The sequence below is a fragment of the Apteryx mantelli genome, chromosome 6 (genome assembly GCF_036417845.1).
Source record: "Apteryx mantelli isolate bAptMan1 chromosome 6, bAptMan1.hap1, whole genome shotgun sequence".
In the NCBI taxonomy this organism is placed as follows: domain Eukaryota; kingdom Metazoa; phylum Chordata; class Aves; order Apterygiformes; family Apterygidae; genus Apteryx; species Apteryx mantelli.
Genome location: NC_089983.1, coordinates 23,508,221 through 23,530,514, shown reverse-complemented (window position 1 = coordinate 23,530,514; position 22,294 = coordinate 23,508,221).

Below are 22,294 nucleotides of genomic sequence, written 5' to 3'. Positions count from 1 at the left end.
AACCTCACAACAGTCAAAATAAATTCTCAACTGATTGCTATGAATATTTCCAAGTACAGCATTAATCAAGTATAACACAGTCCCACTCTCTCCCTCCTTTCTCCCAACTTCTCATACTTACACTTGACTGATGCTTTGCAACATGCAGGAACATTCACTTTCAGCTATACTTCTCTCAGCCTTCAGTGAAAACCTTGTCTAGGCCAGAGCTTTTGGCTCCCTTTTAAATTGAATTAACTGATTGCCACTTAATGTGAAATAATTAACACATGATGGCAAATGCAAACCTACCCCCTTTGCAATCATTTATTTCAAGACACAAATGTGTGTGCCTCATCCTGGCTTACCTTAGAATGAGCAAAGACGAGAAACAAATATTTGTGCCCTGGAATAAATATTTCAGGACAGTGTAGATTTGCATTCGCTATCATATTAATTAGATCATGCTAATTGGCAATTAACTCAACTTAAAAAGGAAACAAAACTTTCATCCAGGCAAATCTTGGACTCTGTACATGTGTGCATAAGAAACTGGAGTTCAATTTCTACAAGTGCATTTCATCAGGTAGAAATAGGATGAAGAATCACTTAGAGAACTAAAACAGGACAGAAAAAAGGATATGACAAAAGCAACAGTTACTGTATTTCTCCTTGTGAGAGTGTGCATGGCTGGTTTTGCACTGCCCTAACCCCCTTCATGAGGAAGGAGACCAGCACTTGAGGCCCTACAGAAGAAGTGAGCTCTGAAGCAGTGTTTTCAAGGAGGAAAGTGTTAGGGAAGCTGAGATTAGTGAGTATTTCTGTCAAAATGAAGGTCAATTTAAGCAATCCCTGCTCTCTTCTTACCCTATTCCATTTTTCTCTCCTGGGCTGATAATACAGTTGGCATTGCTGTATCATTAATGAAATCAGCACACTGATCCCAATTAGCAAAAATGCTTAAAAGACAAAAAAAATTGCAGGTACCATCATAAGAGGAGGAGTCAGGTGGGGAGAGTAAAACACAGTTGCTGTATAAATGGTCTTTTCCCCCTCGGAAAGCCTTACCTTGAGGGAGGCTCCAGTCCGTGCCCCGGCCGCGCAGATGGGTGTCCCTGGAGCGCAGGGGCAGTGAGAGGGAGGCTGGGGCTGGCACGCGGCGGTGCAAAGTACAGCAACCACGGCTGCCCGAGACGCCGGGAGCGGCGTGGAGGAGCCAGCCGCCGTCGAGCAGCTGCCGTTCTGTGCACGTCCCAGCCGAACCACAGCGACAGAGCACCGGGCTGTCTGTCAACAGAAAGAGGGATTTCTTTCCTGGCTGCATAAGGAAGCAGTCAGACCTTGTTGTACTCATAATTTGTCTCCAGGTCAGCTCACTATGACGTATAAATCAGGAACTAACACATCTTTCTTATCAATTTTCCAGTCATTTTTCACAAGTGTTCTAAACTGCTTTGAAACTTTCCCTTCTCCGTTCACCACGGTGGGCTGTGAGTCTGTAACAGAGCTCAGTCTATCTCACATGGCCAGTTTCAAATATTTCCTACATTAACTTTTTAGCTATTAATATTTATTTAACGCCTTAATGTAAGAACAGTAGATTATACTATCCTACTACATAATTATAACAATTCAGAGGCTCCTTTAGCCATTAATCGCATAGGATACTTGAATGCTACAACAGTATTGCTTGAATGACTTTCTTTAAAAGCTACGAGATTTGTTTCAAATTGCATTACCACTTATGGTCTCTCTTCAGCCTTATGCAGAATTCCAATTAATGTCAAAGAGGAGTAATCACACATGAAATGAATGGAGAATATACCCCTTAAAACATAGTATGTACATGAGATTCTTATTAACTGTGGTTTTACTTAACTTTTACACTAGGAATGTTAACTACAGTTTGCAGAACAAGGAATTTGTGTCACTTCCCCACAGTCGAGGGGATGAGGCACCGCTGTTCATGCGCGCGTAGCCTTGCTGCGCTCCAGCGCGCTGCTGGAAGCTGCAGAGGAAAGGATGCGCGGCTTTCTCCAACTTCAAAAAACTCCTCAGAGCATCCCCTCCAAATCCCACACATGAGATTGATTCTCCAAATTAAGATTAACTGTACCACTGCCAGGAAAGCTAGTAGGATATAGTCTTAACCAGCAAATGCCATGTGATGGCAATAGAGCTTCTAAGCAGTTGTGTGTTGTAATTTGAGTGTGATTCAATTGACAGAGCTTGTGACATCTTTTCAGCCGATGACAAAACCAAAAACCAAAACAACCCCCCTACACTGCCTCTTTAAAAGAGCTTTGCTTTCATTCAAGCATTTTCACTTTAATATAGCTGCTTAGTGCACCAACTTACCACTTTGCCATCTGCTGATGGTTTTGTCACCTTTCTTAGAGGTACAGTGAAGGACTCTGTGCAAACGCCTCAGCTACCCCACTGAAGAACGCAGCAGCCACGGCCTTGCTCTTGACGCCTGGCAGTTTGGGCTGAATCAAAGCCTCAATAAGCTGATGCACGTACCAGAGTGACTGGGGAAATGATGTTACAGAAAGTGGACAACATTGAAAGGCAAGAATCTGTCAAGCAACATTGATTTATACCAGGGAGAAAAAAATGAAAGTAAACAAAAAACCTGCCTCAGTCTTTGCCTGGCTTGTTCGCTTGTTTGTATTTGGCCTTCAGATAAAACTGTACATCCCTCAAGAGTTCTAGCACCTCTCAAGATGCACAGCTGAATGAATACTATTTTAGCATTTAAAGGGCCTGTGTTGTATGGACTTGCCTCCTCTTCCCCTTTCTGAGAAATCAATGTTTAGGAGCTGACAGCATTAATATCCTGCCATTTGTTTCCCTTCAGAGGCATTGAGTCTATCTAATCACCTACAACTTATTTTAGAATAAAAAAGGCTATGAGCTGTCAACATGAGAATCAGAACTCTGTTTCAATATTCTATCAGCTTGCAGACAAAGCCCAGACTAATACAGAAAGCCTGCAAAAATTAGTCTTCTCCTCTCCTCCTTCCAAGTAAGACTGCTTTTAAAGGGTAGTTTATTTTCAACGAATGATCTGAACTTCTTAGTAGCAGATAATACAGTAGCACTAATAACCTGATTCAATACCAGGTCCCACTTTGGATTACCACCAAAGCTATCTGTGGAGCTTGTAACATCCAATTAGATTACTCCCAGCAGTTCTTCAAAGCAAGGCAGTTTATAGATGCAGACAAAATGGGTCAAGGCTTAGATGTAGAGGAGTTCATAAGTGCTGCACATGCGGGCACCCGGCTCCTTGGCTCCAAAGCTCCACACATAATGCAGAGACATATTAGGGATCTTCTCAGCAGGCAAATCCAAGCAAATGGTGCACTGTGGTGAGTCACCAGAAATCACTGCTGGAGGATGCTGAGGAGAGGCTTGATTTGACGAGGGTGGAGACTGAAAGGAGATTCCTTCATCAGACCAGGAGAAGGTCTGGAGCCATGGAACTCAAATAATTATTTTAAGAACAGGGCAGGAGTCACTTCTTTCTTTTAAGCGCAGTTTGAGAAGGAGTTATTTTCCCTCCTTTTTATAACAGAAATCAGTAGTTAGATTATTTGTGCAGGAAGCAGGAGACTTGAGTCCTATATTCTGCTCAAGCTGTGGCATTTCAAATCACCATTCCCTGCTAAGCAGAAGAGTGCCCCAATCACCAACAGACAGGTTTTTCTGGGACAAGAAGTACCTCAACACTTTCTGTTGAATCTGTACCGTGGTGCGACCCTATGCAAACTGATTAATATCTGCTTATCATCTAGTTTTCCCCATCTATAAAAGACGTTTAAAAATCTCAGGGTTGTTTGCAGGTAAAAGTTGTAAAGTACTTTAGAAATAAACATCATTAGCTGTTCATTTCCTGTTATTCCCATGATAGGAGCAGGGAGCTGGTAGTAGTGAGAAAAAGTTACATCCCTGTAACAGCAGTTATATTTAGCAGCATGATTTCAGAGCTTATGGTGGAATGATGCTGCTCTTAAACTCATTCACACATCTTTGGCCCTGTACTTCCAGTATAAATCAATCATTATTATGTTGTTTTCTGTCATCACAGCAACAATCTTGAAATGGAAGTTGTTTCCTTTTTACCTGAGTAGTTAAACCCTGAACCTACAGCAGCACAATTTTGATGCCCGGGATACAAGTTACATTAAAAAGACAAGATCGGTTTCAATTTTTAGTAATATTTAAGGAAGCCAAATGGAACAGTGATAGTAAGATCAAGCTATAAAGAGACTGTCAATTTTATCATGATGCCAAGTGGAGGAATCAGTTGTAAAGGAATTTAGCTTGGCACGCACAATTTGCAGTTCCTGTGTTACCAAATCCAGATTCTTAAACTACACTGTATTAGAGATATCAAGGTGAAGCACAGCATTTAAAAGTTATTTTTTAAGTCCTTACCTGAACTCAGATCCAGTATGCTCTACCTGAGCATTTCATTTTCTTCAATTGGTTTCCAAGAGCTTGTACCTAGAATATACATATGATTTCCAAGTTAAAATGATGTAAAAGCATAGGTGGTAGCCATATAAGTAAGGAATAAAATGCAGTTTGAAGGTCCTTAAGAAAAGGTAACAAACTTTGCTAATATTACTTTAGGAGCTTCAGCTTTTCAGTGTGCAGACTGCAGTATATCATGAAACCTGATCCTCAGAGGACGGATACGAAAAGACTTTGTTAGATTCAGTATGAGCACGCAGTGACTCCATCAAGGACTACAGTAGCTAGAAAAAATGAAGAAAGGTGTCTCTTTAAGTTGAAAGAAATGTGCTAGGCTTGGTATACAAACATTCTGTATTTTATGACCATGGTTGTAGCTTAAAAGCAGAAAAAAATGCCAGAAAATACATAGAAAAGGACTTGAGAAAAGAAGCATCAGGGAAACAGAATGCAGAAATAAGAAGTGATTCCTGAGCAGCAGACCTTATTCTACCTAGTAACAGCAAGGTACTGTGTCAAGAGCATGTGCTCCATCTCCATCATGCTGTCTGACATGAACAAGCAGTAGACCTGCATGTGTCACAAATGTGATTATGTGCACCCATGGGAAAATCTGAGGATGGAAACTGCCAGAGAGGCACTGTCACAAGTGGCAACAGTAACCATTAGTAATGTAGGAAAAAGAAAGCTTCAACATTTCCCCATCCATTAATTCTGACTATAGAAATGAGCTTTTAGTAATGTCAGGAATACTCTTGAAGGTTACACAAATCATGCTTCTGAAAATGGAGAGAAAGAAAGCATTGGCAGGGACTCCCAAATGCACTGTGGACTGATCAAATTAAATAGAAGAGCAGTATGATTAATGACACAGAAGAAATGGAGACTAATGTAGGGAATTTTTTAGAAGTATAAAGATTCCCAGTTAAAAGTGCCAGTCATACCATCTGAACAACTCACACGTGGCACTGGCCAGAGTAAAAATGGACAGGTTTTGGTTGAGGAAATTATGAGCATATGATTTATAGTGGACTGTGTCACCAGTCTTCCAGGAGGCATCATACCCAAAGCTGTGATGCGGAGTTCGAAGGGCACTTCCAACACATGGTGAGCGTCAGCTCAAGCACTGCAAATTCCTGCAGTTTGCTCAAATTAATGCCTTTCATCCTGAGGCTTCTAGCCAGCTTTCCTCTAGACAGCGAGTTAAATGAATATAGAGACAGTATGTAACAAAGCACTTGTATTGAAAAGAAAAGACACAATCCAGACAGCTTCACAGCAGAGCCATATGTTGCACCCTGCAGCAACCGCAAGGGACACAGCAGGCCCTGGTCAGTTGACAGCTATAGGAGGAGAGGGGCTGGCTGGGGAAATGGAGAGCAAAAAAGAGACCATGGAAGTTGAGACAGCTAAAATATTACTTGCAAATGAATGAAGGAAAACAATCCAAAATATAATATGATGACATAGTGAAACTATGGCTAGACCGAGCTGAAATAGTCAAGCCTCAGTAGTTGTCTTCTTCATACTCTGGTCACAAATTAAGGCAAAAGTAACATGAAAATCACATCTTCCCAGAATATCCTGTACCACAACAGAGATACAAGCTCAGAGAGCAGAACATGCACTCCCATACACAATGAAGGTAACTTGCAGACTCATCCCATTAATGATCAGGACTGAACCATCTCACTCCAGTAAGGACTTGCGTATAGGAGACTTACAAAACAGCAGATTGGGAAAGGTTTCAGATTCCACTCAGCTGTCATTGGACCATGATAAGCTTGCATTTAAAGCAGCCTGAATGATTAAGTTAGTTACTGCATTTGTTCGAGTTTTCAGTTGAATTTAGTGGTGTTTCGTTTAGATCTAATTAGGAGCAGATCTAAAGAAGGGAAAATATGCAGCAGAACAAGCAATGGGGTTCCACACTTCCCGTATGTGCTGCATGTGGGCTGTGTGAATATCTTTTGATGTCCTGAGTACTAGCAAGGATGTCTGGAACTACATTTCTACATGTAGTTTTTGTTCTTAACAGATTTGTTTTGAAATACTCTTGCTCATCAAGAGTGTATTCAAGGGCCACAGCTACATAAAACTAGCTGTTGGCATGCCACTAACACATGACATAACTTTGTACACCCTGTCAAAAAAGACAGACGGAGAGAAGTCTGAGGCACTTGCTTGGTTGGAGACCACTGCACTCAGTGAATACAATAAAATGCACTGTGGAAGTACAGTGGTTGCTGAGTGCTAACTCCTTGAAATGGGTGCAACTTTAGTAGCAGAGATGCATCATTTGACAAGGGTATGAGAACAATTTTGTATTTAATGAATATGCACAGAAACCTGTAGCATATTAACAATAAAATGTGTCTTCTAACAGGAAGCAGCCAGCCTTCAAAGACAGCAAGTGCAGAGGAAATACACCTCTTTGGACTGAGACTTACCTAACCATACCGTGGGTTTAAAGGATTTGGGCCCAGTTCTCTCCTGGCAGGATGGGAGCATCTCCCTCTGAAATCAATGTCACTATGTGCATCTTCCATGGCAGGAATTGGTCTGTTTGTATGCAATTTGAGAAGACTTGCGAGAAACACACAACGTACGAGAGCTCTCAGTGCCTCAGTGCAGAGGCTGTCTGCCAAGAGAATAGCACATTAGACAGACACATCAATAATTCCCATCATCTATCCATCAAAAAAGAGATTCCATTTACCTTAAAATGCATTCCATATTGAAAAGGGCAACACTTGTAGGGCTCTGAACTTTCATAACAGGATTGGTTCCCCTTAGCACTACTAAGTCAAAGATACTGACCCAAGGAATTTATATTAATTCAATGAATTCCATCTCTTCTTTGATAGGAGTGGGCTATTTAGCTATAAATTGTCTGAATTCTATGGGTATAACTGATCAAATGAGGTGTGCCCATACATAATATTTAACCAGAAAATTTAACTGAAGAAATAAAATTTGAACATCAGCCAATAAAAACTGTTGGAGAAGCAGCAGCTATGGTCTCAGTAGCAAAGATATTCCCAGCACTAGACGTAAGACAAGCATTTTAGCATGTAGAATTAGGTGAGTCAAATTCCAAGCTAGTGACTTCAATATACCATTTAGAAAGTGAAATTTAAAGTGAATGCTGTTGAACATGCTATTTAAACACCATTTGCTCTTTTGTCACTAAATATTTCAAAGGTTTTTTTTCAGCTGAGAAACAGGTCAGCTAAATTCTGTATAATAATAACTGTATTATTATTTATATAATTTATATATATAAATCATACAAATTAATAATAAACCTTTTACTAGGTCACTTAGACTGACACTGTTTCTGCTGACTGTGCCTCTGTTTCTCTCTCTGAAAAGTTCTCGTCTACATCTGAAAAACATTCTGCTCAATACAGAAAAAAAATTCTAGTTTGAAGTGCTGATGTTTTCCTAGGAGTGGAGTTTACATAGAAAAAAACAAACTCTCCCTGCCCCCAAAAGTACTTCACCCCATATGAATCTTCTAGGCATTTTTACATCTAAATACTGTCTCAGGTCATCTGGAAATTGGCAACATATAATGAAGATAACTAACTTATGAGTGAAGATCTCTCTGGGCATGTTTTGTTGTGGAAAAAAAGACAGAAAAGAGAGTTTCTTTCTAGCTAGCCCATTTGACTGTAACCCAGGTATTGAACCTGAGCCAAATTCTAGTCTTGTCAAAAGAAAAAAGTTTGATCTAATTTGCGAATAGACTGGTTTTCACCTGGGCCAACAAGATTTGTTGGCAGTGATTAGTTGCCACAAAGATGCTGTTTTCTTTTTTTCATGGGAGAAGGAGGGACACCTGTGCATCGATGGATCTGTCTGGGCCAGTGCAGTGCTGGCTTGTGGATGCGTCGTGCATGTGTAACAGCTCCCTCCCGACCAGGAACGAGGGTCCTTGGGCCACCAGAACAGTTGTGCACGCTCCATATATTCTGTGCCATGCACGTCATCAGATGATTTTCATCCCTTTGAGAAACATAAACCAAAGATTGCCAGTAATTTGGTATAAGTGCAAAAATGATATGTGAAAATTCCTTATGGGAATAGAGATTAGGGGAAAGTGAAGATGGGAATGGAGGAAGAGGGGCTTGGAACTTGGGCAAATTGGGATGGGTAAGTAAAGTAATTAGAAGTGTCTGTACAAGGGGTTTGGCTTTGCCTGACTCATCCCTGCTTTGTACAAGCTGGAGTCTGGAAGGATCACACATCTGCGTGGGGAGCAGAGGACCAAGGTACCTTCCCCAAATAGTTTTTTTTCTTCCTTCACCCCTACCTGCTCTCCTGAGTTACATGATATATGTGCCAACATACCCTAACTTCCTCTCTCTCTAAAGAACACGCAGCCTTCCCAGGCACTTTGCCTGTAAGGCGAGAGAGCGCACAGGCACTGCAGCCCTGCCCACAGCCAACGCAAGCCTGCGTCTACCCTGGAGTGGCCGCTCCTCCTCCTCCTCGTCCTCCTTCCACTGGGCGCTGTCCTTCACAAGCTTTTGAAGACTCTACTTAAATATTCCTTCCACTGGCTCTGTCTCCCCCCATCTGGGCTTCTCAGAAAGGCTGGGCAGTCAGCATTAGTCCCTCAGGCTAATTATCATCTCAGCTCTCCTGGCTGCATCTCAGAACAACCCCAAATCCCCACACAGTACTTGGGTAACAAAAGCTGCAGCTTCTCAATGAGCAAAAGCAAAAGGGAAGAGGCAGAACAAGTTATATTTACACCGTGGAGAACTTGTGAAAGCCTCTCCCATCACACCCAGGGTAAGGTGCCAGTTTTTAAAGTCCCACAGGAAGCAGTGCAGTTACTGAAGCCAGCAGGACAAGTGTTTTCTCTCTGGGGATATTTCAAAGTCATTAAATGTTACTTGAGACATATTGTCCTTTGGAGGTTTAAAAGCAAACCTTTTCAAAAACTGATATGTGGGGCTCAGTGAGGTACTAAGTGATGTCAAAGAGCCAAATATTAGAGTCAAAGCACTGTAGTAAGACTGAAATTTCATGTTACCTACAGGTTAAAATAAAATTCAGTAACTTATTTTAAAACAATTTAAGAAAAATGATTTCATGATTTTATCAGTACTAGGCTTATATGAGGCTGTTGGGGATTTATTTGAAGCTGGCACATAGCAGATGATCATTTTCTAAAATCACATGCTCTTTGGACTGTTCAAACGTTTACACAGACAAAATAAAATAGGATTTCACAAAAAGCTGCTTCTTTCTTGACTTACCAACACAAGGACATAGATGGATGATTCAATATAATCAAAGACCATAATTTCACTTGCTGGCTTGCACAGGAGTCTGCACGATTGTCTAAAGCATGCGAGACTGACAGCGGAGCTGTAGCAGGTGACAGTTGTCCTTCAAAAAGACAAGGGCCTGGTGACATGAGGAGGTAGAGAAGTATTTTTTCCTTTCTTGCTCTTGGTAAAGGACTAAACCAAACCTTGTTCTTGCGGGCTAAAAACAGAGGTAGAGGTACAGAAAACAGGTTGGCTACAAAAATCACCAACCAAGAGGCTACGTTTCTTTCAGTTTCAAAAGAAATACAACAGGTTAAAACACCTGCTTTCATCTAGCAATGTCTCTCTTGCAGAAAAGAGACAAATAGGACCAGCTCCCAAGGCTCATGACATTAGCCTGCACTGCCATGTGGGAAACCCTTGCCTGGGCACACAGGGAGGCCATTTTACAGCATCCACTGCGTAATTCAGATCTCTGCGTGAAGGACAAAGATTCCTTCTGGAGAAGAACACATCATGTTCTTGCATTAGAGTGAACATTCAATTTATTGCAGATGGATCGTAACAGAGTCCTGATGCCATCTCTAACCTGGGCATACTGCCATGCCTCAAGTTCATTCTAGCAATGTGCTGAGATGGCTTTGCTCCTCTTAGTCTCAGGTCTCTTTGGAGACAGTCCAAGCAGGCTTTCCCTAGTTTCTGACAGCTCTTGGCTAGCTCCTTCTGGACTCTGCAGTTCATTTCCAGATCTCCCACACTTGTGACACCACTCCTCTTTGATTTGGGCCTGTCTGAACCATGAGAAAAAGCTGAGGAACTCAGGCCCTTCCTTGAAGATGATTTCTGATCTCCAGATGGTGAGCATCCACTAGCATCCACACCTTGCTTCATTTTTTCCCAGCCACTCAGATGCCCTCTCGCTCAGAAGACCAAAGCGTTACCACACTCCCTCTTTTGCTTCCTGCTGACAATTGCACAGAGAGGGCCTCTGCTGAGCATCCAAGTGCTGCCTGCAGCTCCTCCTAGCAGAGTTAGAGAAGAATTCCTCCCCAGAACAGAAGCAATCAGAGGAAAGCATAGATAACATTTCCTAAATATGCAACACTCTCCCTCCAAAGGAGCCAGTCGTCACATCCTCTCTGACTGAACACACTGGCATATGTTGTGTTACACAGATGGACCAGAAGTTGTGTAAATCCAGATGATTATTTCTGATGCTTTTAGTTGCTGGCTAACAACTCTAAATATTTGCCTGCTGTTGAGAATCATCCAGGATTGTGAATTATTCAGAAAACATTCAATTAACAAGAAATTAATTGCATTTTTAATTGCCTGCTCTTCTGCAAAGATATATAGTATAAGCATAGCTTGGATGGACATAAATGCAGAAGATTATGCTTGCAGAGTTGGAAAACCTTTCCTGAAAAGTTTTTTTTCAAGTACTGACTGAAGCTAGCAAAATAAAATTAAATATAATTATGGGGACTGGGGAGGAAACAACTGCATTTCTAAAGTTGCACACAGGGCTAAACTTGAACTCAGGTAAGATACAGGACAACTGCAATGACTTGACCAGTCACTCAGCACCAGGTTCAGCATGTCCAACCCAAAACATCCCTTTTTGTAGCACTTTCTATCGGGTAGGCACTTCTGAAGGCCTCAAACCAGCTGATAGAAAGCACTGGATATAAGGATAAAGGATGAATGAAGGCCATCTGAATACAATCCTCAGTATCTTCAGGAAACTTTGTTATCAAACACAGATTAACTTGCTGTGGGGCAAGATCAAGAAATGAAGAGGTTCAGGACAGGAGGTAAAGACCTGGCCAAGACAGGACCTCACTGAGGTGGTGAGCTGCTCTGTTGTACCGACTTGCCATCTTGGCTCCTCAGGGCCTTTTGTTGATGCATTCTTGGCTGGGTGTTTCCCACAGCTCTAGGACTGTTTCACCTCTCCAGTATGCCAGAAATTCAACTTTTTAGCTTTGGGGGCAGACGATCTCTACGATCATCCTCTAATATATTTTAGGGATGCTTGAAAGCTAAGTGGTTGAAAACACAGTTAAATTTTCCTGGGGAAGCATGGAAAAGTCTATGCTGCTTTCAGTAAGGAGTCCATTAAGGATTGGTCACTTTTAGATTTTGCACAGAACTCTGTGTGCTTTTAAAGTTATAGCAACTGTCTGCAACCTGCCTTTAACTGGAATCAACCTAAAAATAAACGGAGCAGACAGCATGCTGGCAGATCTATGCTATGTGCACAGCTTTAAGGCCCAGCTCTGCAATGCAGATCTTGCCAGTTGGGCTGTCAGTATTGAACCCTGCATCTCCTTGGGGCAACGTTATTTTTGTTCATCAGCACTTATTAATAGATCCCTTTACCGTTGGTATACGCATCCAGTAAATGTACACACAATACATTCAACATTATAGTCATGTAAAATAACATGTCTATTATGGGAAGTTCTATGCTCCAGACAAGGTTTGAACAAGTAGTAGATTTTCCACTGAGCACAGATTACAGTTGCTAGACTAGTTAAGTACAGTGAAGGTAGATATCTGCTGATATCTGATATCTGCTATATTTCAGAGATCAGTGATGCATTGTCGTCTGTTGCAAGATAAACTGAGAACTCAGAACTAAGGTCTTAACAGGTACAACGCATTAGAAAATTTCATTTTACCTTTCATTCCCCCTTTAATTCAGCAAGTTCACAACAATACTGGATTCTCAATATTAATAACGGATACATACTGATACTGCTTATGTCAACTGCAGAGTTTGAACTCTAACCTGATATCAACATATCTTTGCGAACAACAGGTCCCTGATAAAGGAGGACACTATTCCCAGTGTAAGCAGCTTGAAAAACCACAGAGGCAGGAAACGGGACAACTGTCTAACACCACATGGAAATAAAACAATGGTGATGAAATGGGCAGGTTTATACACTCCTCTCATTTTAAGTATTACTTGCTCAGTCAAATAAATCCAATTTGATTTTTTTCCTCAATTTTTCTCATTAAAAATATGAAAAAAAAAAGCCATGAAGGACCTTAAAGCTCTTTGGGAGGAAACCCTTGCAGATATTTAAATGACGTATCTCGGGCACGCGTGGGATTGCTCCAACCGCCAAGCAGACCGCCGTCCCGCGAAGGCCGAGGAAGGAGGCCCGCGGCGGGGCGCGGGCGGTGCAGGCGCGGGCGGCGCGGGCGCGGGGAGCCCCGGGCGCGGGCAGAGCCGGCGCTGCGCGGCGCTGCGCTGCTCGCACGGGGCTCGGCGCGGCGCAGCCGGAGACCTCAGCTGGAGGCTTCAGGAACTGCCGTGGCAGAACAGAGCAAGAAGCGAAATGCGGCGTGGGCGTCATCTCACATCATGTTCCTAAATGGCAAATCGGCAGCTTTACTCTGGGAGGAACATGCCTTCAGTTAGTCTGATGAAAGGCAGCTTAATTTCTGTATTTTTAAAAGAAATAATGTTGTCTTTCATTAACAGCCTGAGGTAAAGACCGATAAGTACTATGGCATTTTGCAGACCAGGTCCATTTATTTTGACAGATCTTTAGAAAGTGAAAAATTCCCTTGTAGGCTTTAACTGGTATAAGTAGGTATACCACCAGCTGCAGCCGTGAAGTGAATAAGCCATATCGGTGATTAAGATGTTATACATCATGCAATTACCATGACTTGGCTTGCTGTTTATATCCAGAGTAAACTGAATTCGATCAAACAGAATTGAACCTATATAAGACAGCAAAATGTGGCCCTTTTTTCTTAATGTACAGATGTAAATTAATGTAAATTAAGACCTCTGAATTGATTTTCCTAGAGGAAAGCTTAAGAACTGCATCCAAAAGGTGTTGAAAGCATACACAGGCCTTTATATAAACAAGTGAAAACATATGAATCTGTATTTGACATCACTGGATATTAGTTGCATCAATTTCAGTCGCTTGACCACAGTAACATTTATTTAATCCTCATCTCTAATCTCAGTTGCAGAGCATTTCATTTATACTATATTTAGTTTGAGGGATCATTAACCCTATTAATAGCAACAATCCTGAGATTTTCTAATTTACAATTTCTCCATTCATCACTATTTTGTTAATGCCATGAATGATTATGAATCTTAGCAGTGTCGAACCACTGCAATCTTCATTGACTTCAGCAGGAGTTGGAGCAGGTCTGCAAATTATGGCCTTTTGGTATTATGTTTGTGTCAGAGTGGCAAAGCCATGAGGAAAGGGCTGGTCACGTGGTAGTATGCTGACTTTGGATTTAGGAGAATATTTTTCTGGAAATCTTGGGAAAGAATTTAATCTCTCCCACATCTTTACAAACTCATTCTCCAAACCTCTCCCCGTCTTCTATACAAGGACTATAAATTGCTCTAGTCAAGTGCAATATTACAAGTATATTGCATCTTACCACACAGGAGTCTGTAAATACTATTATACTAATAGATCTATAAAGCAGTCAATATCAACAAGCCAAGTCATGATAGTCAGCAACAGAATTAACAATCCTAGATATAGCTGATTTACTTGGTAAATGTACATCTTCATTTTACTTTAATACGTTTATTCAGTTTTACAAGTGTTCAGTGGCATAGAGGCTTTTTCTTAACACCTTCAGTCACACAAATTGAGGTACTGATTTCTTCAAATAACCTTATGGTCTTGTTGAATTACTGGCATTTTATGCTGCATTTGTCTTGTTTTGGTTATGAGTCCCCATTTAATCAAATCTTTAAGACACTTAACAAAACATAAGGATGATTACAAATATTCTTTGAAAGACCCCAAAACCACCACCACCAGTAACTGAGTAGTATGATGTATATGTGTTTCGTATTAAAAACAGACTTGATGGTGGAAGTTTGGTGGAGACATCTCAATATTCATCTATTTTAAAAGATATTACTTAAAACCCAATATATAGCAATATTCAAACAGAAAAATGGCATAAAAATCAGACAGCTATTGCATAAATAATAATTGGAAGCAATATAGAGTCTAACCTAAATCAGGTCAATAATACCCTATAAAGAATAAATATCAATGACTGAAGCACAAATATCAAGGGCATGACATATCTCCACTAGAACATGAAGAATACCATTAAGAACTAGGCAAGAAATCTTGGATTGATATAATGTACTATAGCTAGACCCACAGAAAGGAAATAGCTTATCTGACCTAATTAATGTTCTCATCCATATCCCTGAGATAAAGATACAAGCTGTTCAATTACCACTGCTAAGTGCTAAACCAATAATCATTATAGTATTACATCCTCTTCCCAACATAAATATGAGAGATTTGTTAGAAGTGACATGAAATGAGGAGTCTCAGTGTATGTCTTCATCACAGTATTAGCTGGAGCATCACTAAGAGCAACACAGTCGCTCACGAGTCCTGGCAACAAACCCATGAAACACTGATATGGCTACAGTAATTTCATTATACCTACAGTATGGCTTCAAGTGAAACTTGTGGTGCTTGTGCATATGTTCTCAGACACACAAGAATACTAATAAAGATACACTGATATTTAATGAAAAAAGGGGTTATATTTAATTATCTTATTTTTTTCCTGTATACAAGTTCTGCTCTTGTTTTGGTACCTTGACTGAATAAACTATACTTAAAAAACAGCCCCACAATAAACCCATTTTTTCCAGATACAGCCAACTTATTTTTCTTAATGGACATCATGAAAGCTTTTCATCAATATATTATGAAGTGCCGTATTTACATTAAATTACACTGAGTACATAAAAATATTGAACGCTTTTCAGAGCGTTTCTACATTTCTATCAGCTCTAAGATTGGTATTATCTGTGTCACTGTAATTTTGCTAACCACACCAGCCAAATAATGACCAAGATAGCTGTTGTCTCTAAACACTCATAGTTTATGAAGGACGTGTTTGAATGCCTTTCTAAAAATGTTAAGTATTTAGAAATTTAAAGGAGTGGCTTTAAATCCTAGTGAGAATACTAATATAGTATTCTGACTAAATGATACAAAAACAACAACTTCAAGAATGCAACTTGGCAGTTCAAGTTCAGAAGTGAACACGAACTGTATTTGTTTAAAGATCCATCCAAGGTAAATAAGTGCAAAAATGCAAAGGGAGTCCAGCTGGATAAAAAAAGTAGCTAGCATTTTGTTCCATTTTGCACTAACAGAGAAGACTGGATAAAATTTGCATGACATTTTAATGGTGCAATCAAGACCTTCATTGCCGTCAGTGACAGACTATGTTCCCGGATTTGAATGGATAGGAGCACTTGTTCTGAATGTATGCGTTGTACAGTGGTGAATGTTGTTTGTCTGCTGGCAATGGTCCTTTCGATCCTACATCTTTCTAGTAAAGCACCAAAGGGCGTGATGGATGCCTACGAAGATAAGAGTACTGAACTTGAAGTTTAGCATAACTACCATTTTCCTGCTGGATCTTAAACATTAGTTTCACTAGCACAAAAGATGTGAACATGTAACTATTTACGTGGAGAATTTGGAGTTAATAGCCCTGTGCTAAGGATAACAACTAAGCACTGAATCAGGCTGAAACATTTCTTTTAGTTTTAATGCTTGCTTTCTGTCACTATCAGTGCAGAAGATTCCAGGATTTCATTCTCAGGTTTGTGACTTCCGACTTCACTGCGGAGGAATTTCTGTATAGGTAGGTGCTCCTAGTTCCTCTTACTCATTTTTCTTTTTTTTCTTTTTTTAATAGAGTACACTGTTGCAGCACCCTAGACCCTTTCTTCTCCTTATAGGAACATTTACGCATTACACATTCGGAAGAAAGTTCTCCAGCATGCAGCCTTGTCTTGTATTCCTTATGTGCTCGTATCTCATAATTAGGAGAAGGCAGACTTTGGGTGCATAATGAATGGGTGATTGGGCTCTCAGTCCTAGCTGTTTAACCAAGCAATTATAGAATCACAAAAGTTCAAAAGGCACACAAGGAAGTGTCATAATCAGAAATGTAAATGAACCAAGATACTTGTAAGAAGCTAATTAATGGCCTAATAAATCCCTGTAGTGATGAATTAATTCCATTAGAACTCTGGAAAAGAAGGAGAAGCAGTTTTTTCATTTACATGGAAAAAATGCTTCTGAGGATACCTTGTGAGTCAGAGCAGTGCTCAAATTTAGAGAATTATCTGACAAAGCCCCTAGAAGTACAAATTATAACCTAAAAATAACTTCAAGCATTACTGAAGGATAGGCTGGTAAAATAAGAGTCCTTCAGGAACCAAGAATAAGCATTACCTTTTATTTTAAAATATCCACATCTTTTTCCATGTATATGTAGACACCCAGACTTGGTGCTCTTCAGCAAGCTACCTAAGAGCTTTTCTGGATTTCCTTGTGACTCAGAAGCAACTTTTCCAGGCTAAATATATAAGGATCAGCCTAAAGGAGGTCTAATTTCAGTCAGATCCACCTTACCTGTAAAGACCTACTTGGTGAACCAAGAGCAGTTTTTCTGCAGCGTCTATCCTGTGGGTGGCAGTAGTTCATACAGACCAGGTCGTCGCTGTAAATGAGTCAAGCCTCTGTTGACACAACTAGAATACAATATGCTATTTTATCATATCACAACTGCCAATATCATATTATGTAATAATACTGCAATTTAGAAGGAATCAATACCTGTGATTCCATTATTTATAGAAAAGTCATTTTACTACAATGTATTTAAAGGAAGAGTGGGAGACTAGTAAATCTCTCTTAAAAGAGACCAGCTGTTCTATACTAGAAAAAGAAAGAACAAGGTGACCTAACAAGCCTGTCCTACTTTTTAGTTTTAGATTTTGTAACTGAGTAACATAGTAAAAACACCTCTTTTTTCATCTGCATCCCTTGGTACGAGGACAGCTGTGAAAAGATTGCAGGTTTAGATTAGACGAGATTCCTACGTCACACTGATCGCTCTGCAGAGAGTCTTGACGGGTGGCAGAAGTGTTTGGATCAGTAGTCTCTGGAGCACGTGAGCTGTACGTGCTCAGGAGTGGCTGATAATGACATATTTCACCACCTGAACAATTTCTTCTATTACAGCTTATTGACCAAGCAGACTGTTTCATAACAACCATTTTGTAATGACATCAGACTGCTCTTTTGCAAGCCAAATTTATACAGCATAATTCTTCTTCCACCTTCAAAATAAAACCTTAAGACTTAATCACTCCTGAGTTTTGCTTACCGTCTTTCAGTTAATGATATTTGTATAAGCTAAAGAATCTTTTTCTTATATTAATATTTTGCAGATAAAAACATCAACATGGTCAGACACCAGAGGAAAAGAAATAGTCTAAATTCTTTTCTTCTTTTGTTATTTAAGAAGGAGAACCTCTTAAACATTTTAAACAGACCTTCACCCAAAGGTAACAATTTTTGTAAGGGGTCTTATGTCAGTGGGGCAGGATAGAGGGCACAATTTTTACACCCACACATAACTGCTCATGAAGCTAAGGGTGTCAGCTGACATTTATAGTAAACTAAATACAGTCCCTGATTGCACAAACTGATTAGGCAAAGATTGCAGGTCCTTTATTTATTATTCACATTGGAGTCAAGTCTGAAGTTTTGGGAGGGATAGGTGCTGATGGAGGATAAATCCACCAGCCCAACGACATTACTTTGAGCTTCAGCCCCTCACTAGAGATATGCATGTTTTAAGCTCTTTACTTGAAGTGCCCTAAAAATTAAGATGCGCGGGGGATATCTGACAAGCGCTAGCTGGCGATGAGCTATGACCTCATTCACTTGCTGGTCGCAGTTTTAAATGTTGCCAAGGTTGTTCCTGGCCGCTTGATGAAAACCTCGTGCCCTGGGCCGAGCTCTGGGGAAGGTCTCGCGCCGAGCTGCCGGTGTGGCAGGAGGCAGCGGCACCGGGGCTCGGGCCGTGGGAACATCCTCCCAGCCCGAGGTTACGGACACGGCGTTGACCCGCTGCAGCCCACGCTGCCCCCGTTCCAGGAAAGGATACAGGACCGCGCTCTGTTTCTCCACAGCCAGCTCAGCAGTGTTGCACCACGTTGTGAGATCTGGGTGGGTTTTGTTTTTTCCTTTTGCAATGAACATATTCGTTAGGCTTCCTCAGGTGGCTTCATTTTTATTTAGATCAAAAGATGTGCTGCTTCCCTCACCAAGGCACTAGTCTTTCCCTATCAAAGCCCTTCGCTTCCTGCTGTACCAGATTTTAGAGCAGGGAGGAACAGACCTTTAACTCAGCAGGTGTAGGGGGACGATACAGGTGCAATGAATAAACAAAGAGTCAGAAGTCTTTCATGAGCCTAAAATACTCCCTAGAATTAGGTTTGGTAAAATAATAATAATCGTAATGATGGCTGAGGCTTGCCGTTGAAAACCTGCAATTTTAAACAGCTGTGGCTCCCAAACTATGACAGATACCAACCTGTATCCAACCTCCACATTTACCACCTTGAGTTTGTGTTTCTCTTTGTCTGTAAAAACAGTGGATCAAACTCGCCCCTCGGGTAATTCCACTGATTTAAATGATCCTTATGTCTTCTGAGCAACAGAGTTGAGAAACAGGGGTGACTACCTAGTCCGCGACATGCTCTCAGTGTGTTCAGAGTTCTGATTAAAATTAGTAGTTACAAAGCTATTAAGGTATCTGAATCTGAATGGTTATAATTAGAACAAAACTGTCACAGTAACAAAGCAATGCAAAATTGTGCTGTTCCTTTAGAGAGGAAGCAGCTACAGAAAAGCCACTTTGCAGATACAGCATTTTGCATAGCTAATAAATCTAAATAACTTTCCAGGTCATTCCGTGTATGCAGAGCGACTTGAATTTAGAGATAAAAGTGCTTTGGCATTTCCATACTGTGAGAAATCACATTTTCAGAAAGTATTTCCACCCAAAAATGCATGAAGAATATAACATTTTGAGCTCTCTGAAACATTGTATCATTATTATTTTTATTTTTTAATAACACATTTTGGCAATCTTGAAACCTTGATTATATATTGCTGTGAGCTGAAACAGGCTACTCTGAGTCAGCTTAAATTTAATCAGCATTTTTTCATTGTGTAGTACTATTTTCAGGGAGTTGTAATTTTAAGAATGTCTTTCTCTGGTTCCATTCTTGTCTATGAGCCAAGGACTCATGTCAGAATATGCATCCCGTCAAGGGTACTGCTAATAATTGATTACTCACTAGCCAAACAAAGAAAAATTATAGTATTAAGTCAATCAGAAATATTGCCATTTGTTTAAGCTTTAAAAGTATGCTTATAGTAAAATATTTTGTTAAGAAATGTTAAAATAGTTTGATTTTTTCAAATATTTCTCTAGGCCAATAGCCAATACTATTCACCAAGTTCACCAGAAGAATCTGTCATCCTAAAACTGCAGTTTTTTGAAAAAACATTTGTGCATTTAGATAGAACAAAACCATCTCTTATTGCATGATACCTAGTTACATATGGATGGGCAACTGCGCAGAACTTTTCCAAAAGGAAACCTAAATCTCTATGGCATTATCAGAGATGTAGCTCTCCAAGTACCTTGCTTTATCGGAGTGAATGGGAGCCCTAGTTATAACAATGGAAGTACAAAAATAGAGCTTAGTATTTCGGATCAGTTTTAACACAGCTTTGGTTGGGAGAATTTGACTTTTATATCAGCAGTGTATTTTTGTATTTTTCTAATGGCATTTATGACCTCTCTGCGTATTCACAAAGAAGAAAAAAATGGAACAGGCATCATCCCCCACAGGACAACCTTATTCCACTGTTTCCTATTTGAGGCTTTTTACTTGTTCTCTCATCATCACTGTTTCCTCTGAGGGGTCTAAGGCAAAGCTCATGTACTTCTTAGAGTCTGACACATCTAAAAGTGAACTTATCAACTTATTGATGAGTCTGACAGCTTATCACAAGTGGGTCTTCTCCTCATCATCTCGTGAACGAATTAATTGATAGTGCAAAAGAGCCAAGAAAGAGTAACTCTTCCTTGTTCTTGATTGATTTCATTGCAGAACTAGAGGTTTTATTGCCCAGTAATTTCCTACAGTAACAGACTGACTGGTAGGTAGACTGAGTCAAAAAATAAATGGGAGAGGCATTAAAATGATAACTTTGTTTTCAGCTCTACAATGTCAAAACCTTTCCCTGTACGGTAATGATGTAGCAGAGCCAAAGTTTTCAAAAGTGATGACATAGTCCTACTTCCCAGACTGACACAAGCACCAACCTAAGGGCTGTCAGTGGGACAGCTACTCCCGAATGCCTGGGTCCCTTTGGAAGACTGAATATTTAGCTGCCTGCACCAAGAGTTCTTGCAAACCTTCCCAGTGTGTCTAGTAACACAAGCATTAAAATGAAAGCCAGGAATACTCAAGCTGTAATTCCAGACCTGGCATTCACTTGCCATGTCTAATTATATATTGCATTAAGTATTCATGAAGAAAAAAATCAATAAGTGATTGACTGTAGTAAAAGGGATTTAACAGTCTGTCCACAATCCAAGATGCACACCAAATATGCAAAACTTGCATTTTGGTTCTGTCACTCTGGTGATCACAATGTGAACGCCCTGGTGTCCTGGTTACTTTCTTCTTACCTTGACTGACAGTTGGTAAGAAATCTGTTCTTTTTTCCTTATATAAGACTCTATATAGTATTTTAGAAACCTATTATGCTGTACATAGGTTTCCCAGGCAACGCTTGCAATACAGCTTTCAGTATCTGATAGTTATTTGTGTTGACAAACCACATACAATCTTCCATTATGACAGCTGTTGACTCTAACACCTTACGGATTTCAAACTTTTATAAAGGTGAAGGTTATGTATCATTTAATAGTGGGAGAAAGTAAGACAGTTGATAATAGAACTGTTCTGGTACTTGACTATTGTTCTAGCTACTATACCAGGCTGTCTCCCTGTGGGTTTTCTTTTGCTTGTTTCTGGAAAATGCAAGAGTGATTTGGAAAAGTGTCAACTGCATTTTGATATTAGTAACTTGAAACAATTTACACATGAATAAATCAACTAGAATATTTCTTGGAAAATAAAAGCATTAAAAAAGAAAAATACTTGATTGTCCAACATACATTTTTACCTATTTTAAGCAAAAGAAAAGAAATAAAACACTTCAGTTTAAACTAGCCTTCTTTGTGATATCTCTAATATTAAAACAAAGAGGGAAAGAAAGCCTGAAGTTTCAGGTGCAAATCGGAGTTCAGTAAGGAGAAAGATCTGCTAACTCTGTAGCAAATACATAAACATGTTCAAGCACTATCCATACATATTCATCAGTCGTGTGTGCTTAGCTTAATTGCTGGATCCACACTGGGCACAAGATTTCACAGCGAGAAAGACAGGGGAACAAAGTGACCGTGAATCTTGGCTCTGACTAAGCTGCTATCTGAGCCAAATTTAGTCACCTTGCTGCATACCACTCTCTGTCGTTATTCACTTAATTGTGAAATTCCTGCAGGGTTAACTGGCAGGGACCTATGGCACCTATTTCTTTCTCTGTACTCTTACC